This window comes from Mirounga leonina, unplaced genomic scaffold (assembly GCF_011800145.1).
Source record: "Mirounga leonina isolate KUSES-001 unplaced genomic scaffold, KU_Mleo_1.0 Mir_91, whole genome shotgun sequence".
NCBI lineage: Eukaryota > Metazoa > Chordata > Mammalia > Carnivora > Phocidae > Mirounga > Mirounga leonina.
Window position 1 is genome coordinate 33,411,493 of NW_023270839.1, and position 8,133 is coordinate 33,419,625.

Genomic DNA, 8,133 nt, shown 5'->3' on the forward strand with positions numbered 1-8,133 from the left:
AAAGAAAGCTTGCCCACCACCCCTAGAGAAAGAATAAGAAAAAAAGATAAGTGCCAGACCTGTTCATTTGCTTCTTGCTAGAGATTCTGGTGAAAGTTCTGACTGAGGAGGCAGTTGGACCCACCCAAGGCGAGGTGCAGGGCATCTGTGCTCGACAATTAACCTCTTTTTTCCCCTTCCCCTTGCGGTTGAAGACGACCAGCATATTCATGAAAAGTAGTATTGTTGTTCTAAATTCCTTATTTGACATTTCATTCATTTTGGAAGCCACATGCGAGTTTCATCCAGTCAAAAAAAAAAATCAATTACTATATGCCAGGCAGGGTTCCAGGGGATGTACTGTGAGTGAAACAAAGCTCCTGACCCTGTGAAGCTTCCTATTCCAGAAGACAAGGCAGAAAGAAAGTAATAGTTAGACATTATAACATAATAAGCATTATAACAGGAGCTGCCGGGCACTACAAAGGAAGACAAAGCAACATGAGGGGTGAGAGGTGATGCAGCTGTCATTTGGGGTGAGGAGGGTGAGGGCAGGCCTGGGAGGGGATGTTAGAGCAGATGCTAGAGTAGAGTAAGGGACCCCTCCAGGCGGATATCTGGGGCAAGTGTTCTAAGATGAAAGAACTGTACGAACCACAAGAAACCCCTGATCAATGTGCACGTGGGATCTACTAGAATGCATTTCAACTAACGTTTCATAGATGAAAATAATGGCCAAGGCACATTTTGCCAACAGCTGAAAAATTCAACATGACATTACCTGCACTTAGAGGCCATTAGCATTCATAACCCGATTTCCGGGGTGGGGGGACCATCCGTATATGAATGAGGTGATCAAACACTCTTCTCTCCTTGGAAAGCTCCCTCATATACCATCTTTTTAAATAATCACCACAAGCCCACAAGGTAGATCTTACAGTTCACAACAGTGTGAAAACTAAGGGGAAAACTGAGGCTGTGAGTAGTGACTCTGGTCCTGACCTAGGCCACCAGTATGCAGAAGTGCCCCATTTCTAAAGGAAGTTGTCCTGTTTCACTGGAACATGTAATACAGAGAAAAGTTCAAGAACATCAGGGCTTGTAAATTTAACTTCAAATCAGCACCATAACTGATATCGGAGACCAGTATCTCTGTGGTAGTGTGACATGCACCTCTCAGCTCTCCTTCCAGAGGACCTGCCAGGGGGAGCAGATTCCTGACTGCCCCAGTGAGTGCCCTGTGGACGTGGGGGGGTCAGGGCCACCCCTCCTCCGGGCTGCTCCCAGGCAACCTTTGAGCTCTGGGACTGCTGCCCGCCTGCCTGAGACCCTGTCAGAAACGTACCGCAGACTGAGAATCTACCTAATTCTTCCTTTCCTCTTCCCTCTCATGCTGCCAGACCGGCATTAACGGGCTGAAGGCCCTCCCTGCCATCTCCCGAGAACCCCCTTTCCTCCCTCACAGACATTTCTCCCAGCAAACCTACTGTGTGTCCAATCTCATCACTTGGCATCTGTGTCCCAGAGGATCCACACTGACATTTCTAATCTCAATAGCTCTGTTTTACTTCTTCACAGAAGGACGACATTATGAGTTCATTTCTATCTTTGTCTTTCCTGGACGTGAAAAAACAGAAAAGAAAAGAAAAAAAGTATTTTGTCGGTTACCAGTGTCAGACTTTGGGCCTCATTAGTGGTCCATTTTAACAAAAATGTAAAGGGAAATTCTGGAATGTTACTAGTGTTACCTGGGGTGAGGTTTTGGCCTGAGTTCTGCCAACAGCCTTTTATCTTAGCAGCTTCTGATCTGCTTTCACAGGTCCTGTCGAAGATGAGCGCCTCATGCTTTGTGTCCAGGCTATGAACTCCAGCTTAGAGCTAATCAGAGCTGACAATGCCTATTGCAGAGTATCGAGGTGGTTACAGGAGGTCGCTTGGGGTGCCCTGAACCAGCACTGTCCAAGAGAAATAGAATGTGAGCCACCTACATAATTTCAAATCTTCTAGGAGCCACATTTGAAAAGGAAAAAGAAACAAGTAAAATGAATTTTAATAATATGTTTTGTTTAACCCAAAGGCATCTAAATTATTATCATAACACGTTATCCTATTTAAACATTATTGATGAGATAATTTACATTTTTGTCACATTATTTTTTTTTTAAGTCAGCTCCACACCTAGGAGCCCAACACAGGGCTTGAACTCACGACCCCGAGATCAAGACCTGAGCTGAGATCAAGAGTCGGAGGCTTAACTGACAGAGTCACCCAGGTGCCCCTCACACTAAGTCTTTAGATGAGGCATGTCGCAAGTGCTCCCTAAACATATATGGCTGGCGGCTCCCGTGCTGGACAGTGCAGATCTAGGCACTTCCGAGTCTGAGGATTAATATTTGAATATGGAGCAGCTGATCAGCTGTTTCTCTTAATGTTCCTCTAAACCAGTTATGGGTCCCCACCCCACTGAGGAATTTCAAAATCATCACCCAAGGGGATTTTTATTCAGAACTTTTGTTTGTTTGCTAAGAAATAGAAAGTATTCATTTTGAAATAAAATATAAAATAAGAGGGATTGCGTTCTTGGTATTTATAAGATACCAGCTTCCACAATCATTTTGGATGAATCTTTGTAGCTGGAGCATCCAGGGTACAAACATAAGAAAGAGGCTATTTCCTTCTCCCAAACATGTTTGAGTCTAGCAGCCTTCACAGTTCCCATTACGGGACTGATTTCTTTGGCCCCATCCCCGGAGTAGTCCCCTCCCGCCAGCCCCCCAGCAACGTACGCCCCCAGTGGAGAACATCAATCATGTCCTTTACTACTACAAGAAAACACGATACCCCAATTTTTAAAAACCGGAATCATACATTTAAAAGCTATGCCACACGAGGCAAGTATTTACCTAGGCACTCACTCATTTTTCAACTTTATATTTTTCTCTCCATTTTACAGTTTCAGAAAGCTGAGTAACTTGCCCAATGCCACATCGCGAATCATTCTACAACCCTTTAAAAGTTGGCATTGGGAGTTGACGGCATTGTAAATTGGTTCAATCTTTTCTGAGATTAACTTGACAATGTTTAGCAAGTTATAAAATGGTCCGTGCCCTTTTATACAATGATATTGGGATGAGTTCTAAGGTAATAAATAAAATATGTATGGACACACTCACACATTAGCTTGTGCAAAGATATTTATGACATAAAACCTATGATAGCTGAAAAAATTTTAAATACCCCAAATTTTTCATTTATTTAGCAAACATTTATTGAATACCTTCCATGTGTCTGGCACAGGTCTAATACCAAGGATTCAGCAGTGGAGAAAAAAAACAAAAGGACGACAATGAATCCCTGTTTTCATGGAGAAGTTTCATAAACAAAGATCCTAGGGGTAAAAATAAGAATGGATAATAAGGGCCACATACATAATTTTTAAGTTGTCTAGTAGCCACATTAAAAAGGGAAAAAGAAACAAGAGAAATTATTCTTAATAATATATTTTATTTAACTCAATATATCCAAAATATTATTCTAACATGTAATCAACACAAGAAACTAATTAAGATATTTTGTATTTTTTTCATACTGTCTTCAAAATCCAGTGTGCATTTTACTCCTATAGCACATCTCAATTTCAACAGCAAAGTTTCTTCAGAAATATTAGATCTGTATTTAGGTGTCATAAAATTCACCATTAAAAAATTAGATTCAGGGGCGCCTGGGTGACTCAGTTGGTTAAGCGGCTGCCTTCGGCTTGGGTCATGATCCCTGGGTCCTGGGATCGAGCCCCACGTCCGGCTCCCGCTTCAGTGGAGAGCCTGCTTCTCCCTCTCTCTCTGCCTGCCGCTCTGCCTGCTTGTGCTTTCTCTCTCTGTGTCAAATAAATAAATAAAATCTTCAAAAAAAAAATTAGATTCATCCAACCAAACATACTTAAAGATATCCCAATAATTCGGGTGAATATCCAAAATAATTCTTTTAATATTTGCATACACATTGACCAAACAGTTCATTTTTTAGAATTGATTTCTAAATCCCAGGACCCAGGGATCAGTTTCAAAACAATTTCTGTCCAAGTAAAGTAAACTCACTCACTCTTGGGTTAGCTCAGTCTTACTAACACAAATTCAAAAGGATATTACATAAAATGAAAAGCAACTCTAAATTTATCAAAACCAACGAAGGGTCCTTCAAGTTTTTCTTATAATATTTTCAGCCAATTTGTATAACACTGTTGATTACAACTGAAATTTTCTGCAATTGATTCATATTAGGAAAAAACGTATAAAATTGTTATCATTGATTTGGATTATGAAAAGTTTCGATTTCAACACAAGTTCTTGTGCCTATCTTGTTAGGTCATGAGCTTTTACTTTACTTGGAACTTCAAATTTACCTTGTCCACATGCAGTGTAGTATCAGTGAGAAAACATAAATCACACTGCCATTTTGTCTTTAATTATTGGCCACTTGGCAACTATTCCTTTTGTTTCAAGAAAAAAATTGGACTTGCTAGCATAGTAAATCTTTGTAAAATGTTTCCACAATTCAAATAATGAGTATTGGCAAACAGCATTAAATACATTAAATCCATTGTCTTCTATTTTTTTCAAAAGTTCCGTAAACTTGGGATGATTCATAGTATTTCCACATGTATACTGAACCATCTTAACAATTTCGTCCACGACACCTTTCTGAGTGTCTCCTCTAGAAAACTGCATTCAAATATTGTCAGTATGTGACACACAGCGGGATGAAGCAATAAGAAAAACATCCATGTCTTATTTCAAAATTCCAACAAACCTGGATATTTAAAGTGATTATAGCTGGATCACGGTACATCATGATAGAAAGGAATTTCTTCACATCTACCTGAAGTTCTTGGATAAATATAAAATATTCAAAAATATTCATACCTTGAACTCAAATTTTTAGACCACACATTGATATTTCTTTGTAAATGTGCGAGTCCTTTGAGAAAAAAAAAAATCTAAATGTTACTGTTCTAGTCATAGTACTAGCTTCTGCATCTCCATGTGGTTCTTTGTCTTAAATTAAAATGTTTGTCCATACTTATTTTTTAACTAGAAAAATAATTATACTACAATTAAAATAAATGCAGGGGCACCTGGGTGGCTCAGTTAAGCGTCTAACTCTTGATTTCAGCTCAGGTCATGATCTCAGGGTTGTGGGATCAAGCCCCAAGTTGCGGGTGGGTCCCTGCTCAGCAGGAAGTCTGCTTGAAATTCTCTCTCTCTCCCTCCCCCCTCCCCTCCCCGACTCTCTCTCTCTCACAAATAAATAAATCTTTAAAAAATAATAAAAGCAATAACATTAAAATTTTAATAAATGTTATTACTAATTATAATTTACATAGGTATCACTATAACTCATGTTGCCCACAGGAAATACTCAAATAAACACAATACAAGTTATACCAGATACAAAGAAAAGCATCACTCAAACTGATTCAATCACCTGACACCGACTAGATGGGTGAGGTACGTATGGGTAGACTACAGTAAGTTCTTACACAATGGAATGAAATGTCCTGCTATAACAGCAAATGTGATGTGTAACAGAAATATATTTTATACTGCTGAAACCTCTAAATTAAATTAGACGAATTTAAATTCGAATAATAATTCCATTCCTCAGTCACTCCATGCACACTTCAAGGGCCGGGTAGCAACCAGTGACTGGTATTGGACAGCGAAGCCCTAGCGGAAGATGGGGAGAGGGTCCAGATCACTGGACTTCAGAGCCACCTCGTGTTGCCTTGAGGGTCCCTGAGTCCGGAAGGGGTGGAAAGAAAGCACTGAGGGGTGGGACATCTGCTTTCCTTATTGAATCGTCACATTAAGGTTTGGTGGGAAAAAGGTGTCCCTTGTTTAAGGCTTTGAAACCATTGGTCCTCTTCTTCCTTGCTTCTCAAAGTGGTGAATCTGGCAGTGGCTTCCCCTGGGAACTGGTAGGAAATACATGTTCTCAGGCCCTGCTCCGGGTGATTCATGGCAGTGTAAGAAACAGTGGGCTTGTCAGCCCCGTGATCTCCTTTCCCTATGAATCACACACACACACACACACACACACACAGTGTTTCAATGAGGAGTTAACCCATCACGAAACCAGAGCCAAACTGTAGCATTTTAGAAACAATCACACGGCAGGGAATCTAGCCCTAGCATCTCCTTTCGGCAGCGGCGACCTGTGTGGAGCTCCCGGATCCTGAGGGACTGCCCCAGCACGTCCCTCCCGCGCTGCCATTGCCATCCCTGCTGGAGCCCCCAGGAGCAGTGTTACTGTAGAAGACTGCACGGACAGGGTGGAGGAGGTATGCTGAGTAGCGAACAGAATGAACCCTGGAGCCAAACAGAGTGGATTTAAATCCCAAGTCTACCACTTCCAGCCTTGCCAACTGGGGAAAGTTTCCTTGGGTGGTGACAATGTGTTGGTGTAGTTCGTCAGTTGTAAAAAACGCACCACTCTGGTGGGGGATGTTGATAGTGGGGGAAGCTGTGCATGTCGGGGGGATAGGGAGTATGTGAGAAATCTCTGTACTTTCTTCTTAATTTTGCTTTGAACCTAAATCTGCTCTGAAAAAGTTTGTCTTTTTTTGTAAAAAAGCCACTCAAGTGGTCATTTTGTGGTGGACACTATGATATGGCCCCAGATGAGAACAGAAGCCGGAAGTGATGTCCACTCCCAATTTCTTGGTTGAAGTTCTAAAGATGATGGCAGGAAGGACCCTTGTGCTGGACTGTCACCATTTGGAGGATGAGGCTGGACAAGAGGAGGAGGACAAGAGTGACATTTTCTCCATCAGGGAAATGAGCTTTGAGTCCCCCAGAGAGTCAGAGTGGAAGAACATGAATTACACACTCAACACAGATTTCCTGCACTGGGCTTTGTGCGACCACTTAATGGACACTTTTTCAGATGAGCTCAGTATGGCCCTAGATCACCAAGAGTACATAGCTTTTCTCAAAGACCGCAAAGGTCTTGTCAAGAGCCAATAGAGGGGTGCCTGGGTGGCTCAGTCGTTAAGCATCTGCCTTCAGCTCAGGTCATGATCCTAGGGTCCTGGGGTCGAGCCCCGCATTGGGCTCCCTGCTCCGCAGGAAGCCTGTTTCTCCCTCTCCCATTCCCCCTGCTTGTGTTCCCTCTCTTGCTCTCTCTCTCTCTCTCTCTGTCAAAAAATAAATAAATAAATCTTTAAAAAAAAAAAAAGAAAGAAAGAAAGAAAGCCAATAGAGCAGACAAGATACTGAATACCTTGATTTTATGGCAGGCTTTGGCCAGTGAACCAAACCTACTCTGAACCCAGACACATGGACTTTGAAATGGTTTTCATCCTCATATCAGAGAAAATAATTCAAATTGATTTCTGTTGCCTTCTTATTTACTATTCCTTTGTTTCTTCTCTACAAATCCATTATTTTTGGATTTTTGTATAACATCGTGATGGACAATAACATTGGTTTATCTCCCCCGCCATCATCCTTCTTCCCCTTCCAAAAAGAGTAAGGAATGAAGGACTTCTTCCCTCAGCTGCCGGGAGCAGCTTAGAGGACAGTCCTCAGTGGTCAGCAGCCCAGGAATTGCCTCAGCTGAATGAAGAGTCACCTCCCCAAGGTCATGTTGCATTCCTGATGGATACAGGGATAGAGATACCCAGCTCTCTTGTCTCAACTCGGGACAGTTCTGAAGGATCCTCAACCTTGAGAACTGCCCACAGGGCCACTGTTGCAGCTTCTCTTGACATTCCATCACAGCTGGGCTTCCCCTCTGCCGAATCCGCTCCCTTCCCAAGGACATCCCTGGTAAACTTCTCATGTTCCCAGCTCTTTGAGTTTGCCTCCCGGGGAACCCAGAGATGAGCTGTCCATTTCGAAAGAAAGGGAGTCACACACAGTATTCATTCAAAGTTCCTAACTTAGAGAATTCATGACATAAAGTTCTTTTGATTTTGGCTAATGTCCCTATTTGACACCTCCCACAGATGAAGAACCCACCCATCAATACCTCTATATTTATAGAGAGGTACGTATGTTTATGAGAAGATAATTATACCTTCCCAGGGATGGTGTTGCTCATCATTACTATAAAAGAAAGTTGAAAGAAGAAGACAATTCACCAGAACTCTTTTTA

The 8,133-nt window shown here is 41.9% G+C and overlaps 1 long non-coding RNA gene across 1 annotated transcript in view; it reads left to right on the plus strand.

The window, feature by feature from the left end:
- The window catches only part of LOC118003324, a 7,081-nt gene extending 27 nt beyond the window's left edge, over nucleotides 1–7,054 (plus strand). Inside the window, exons 1-3 of the long non-coding RNA XR_004677315.1 lie at nucleotides 1–1,954; nucleotides 6,184–6,316; nucleotides 6,610–7,054. The exon at nucleotides 1–1,954 is cut by the window's left edge and continues 27 nt beyond it. This is a non-coding gene — a long non-coding RNA (uncharacterized LOC118003324). The remainder of the gene's footprint in view (nucleotides 1,955–6,183; nucleotides 6,317–6,609) is intronic.
- The last annotated feature ends 1,079 nt before the right edge of the window (nucleotides 7,055–8,133 follow it).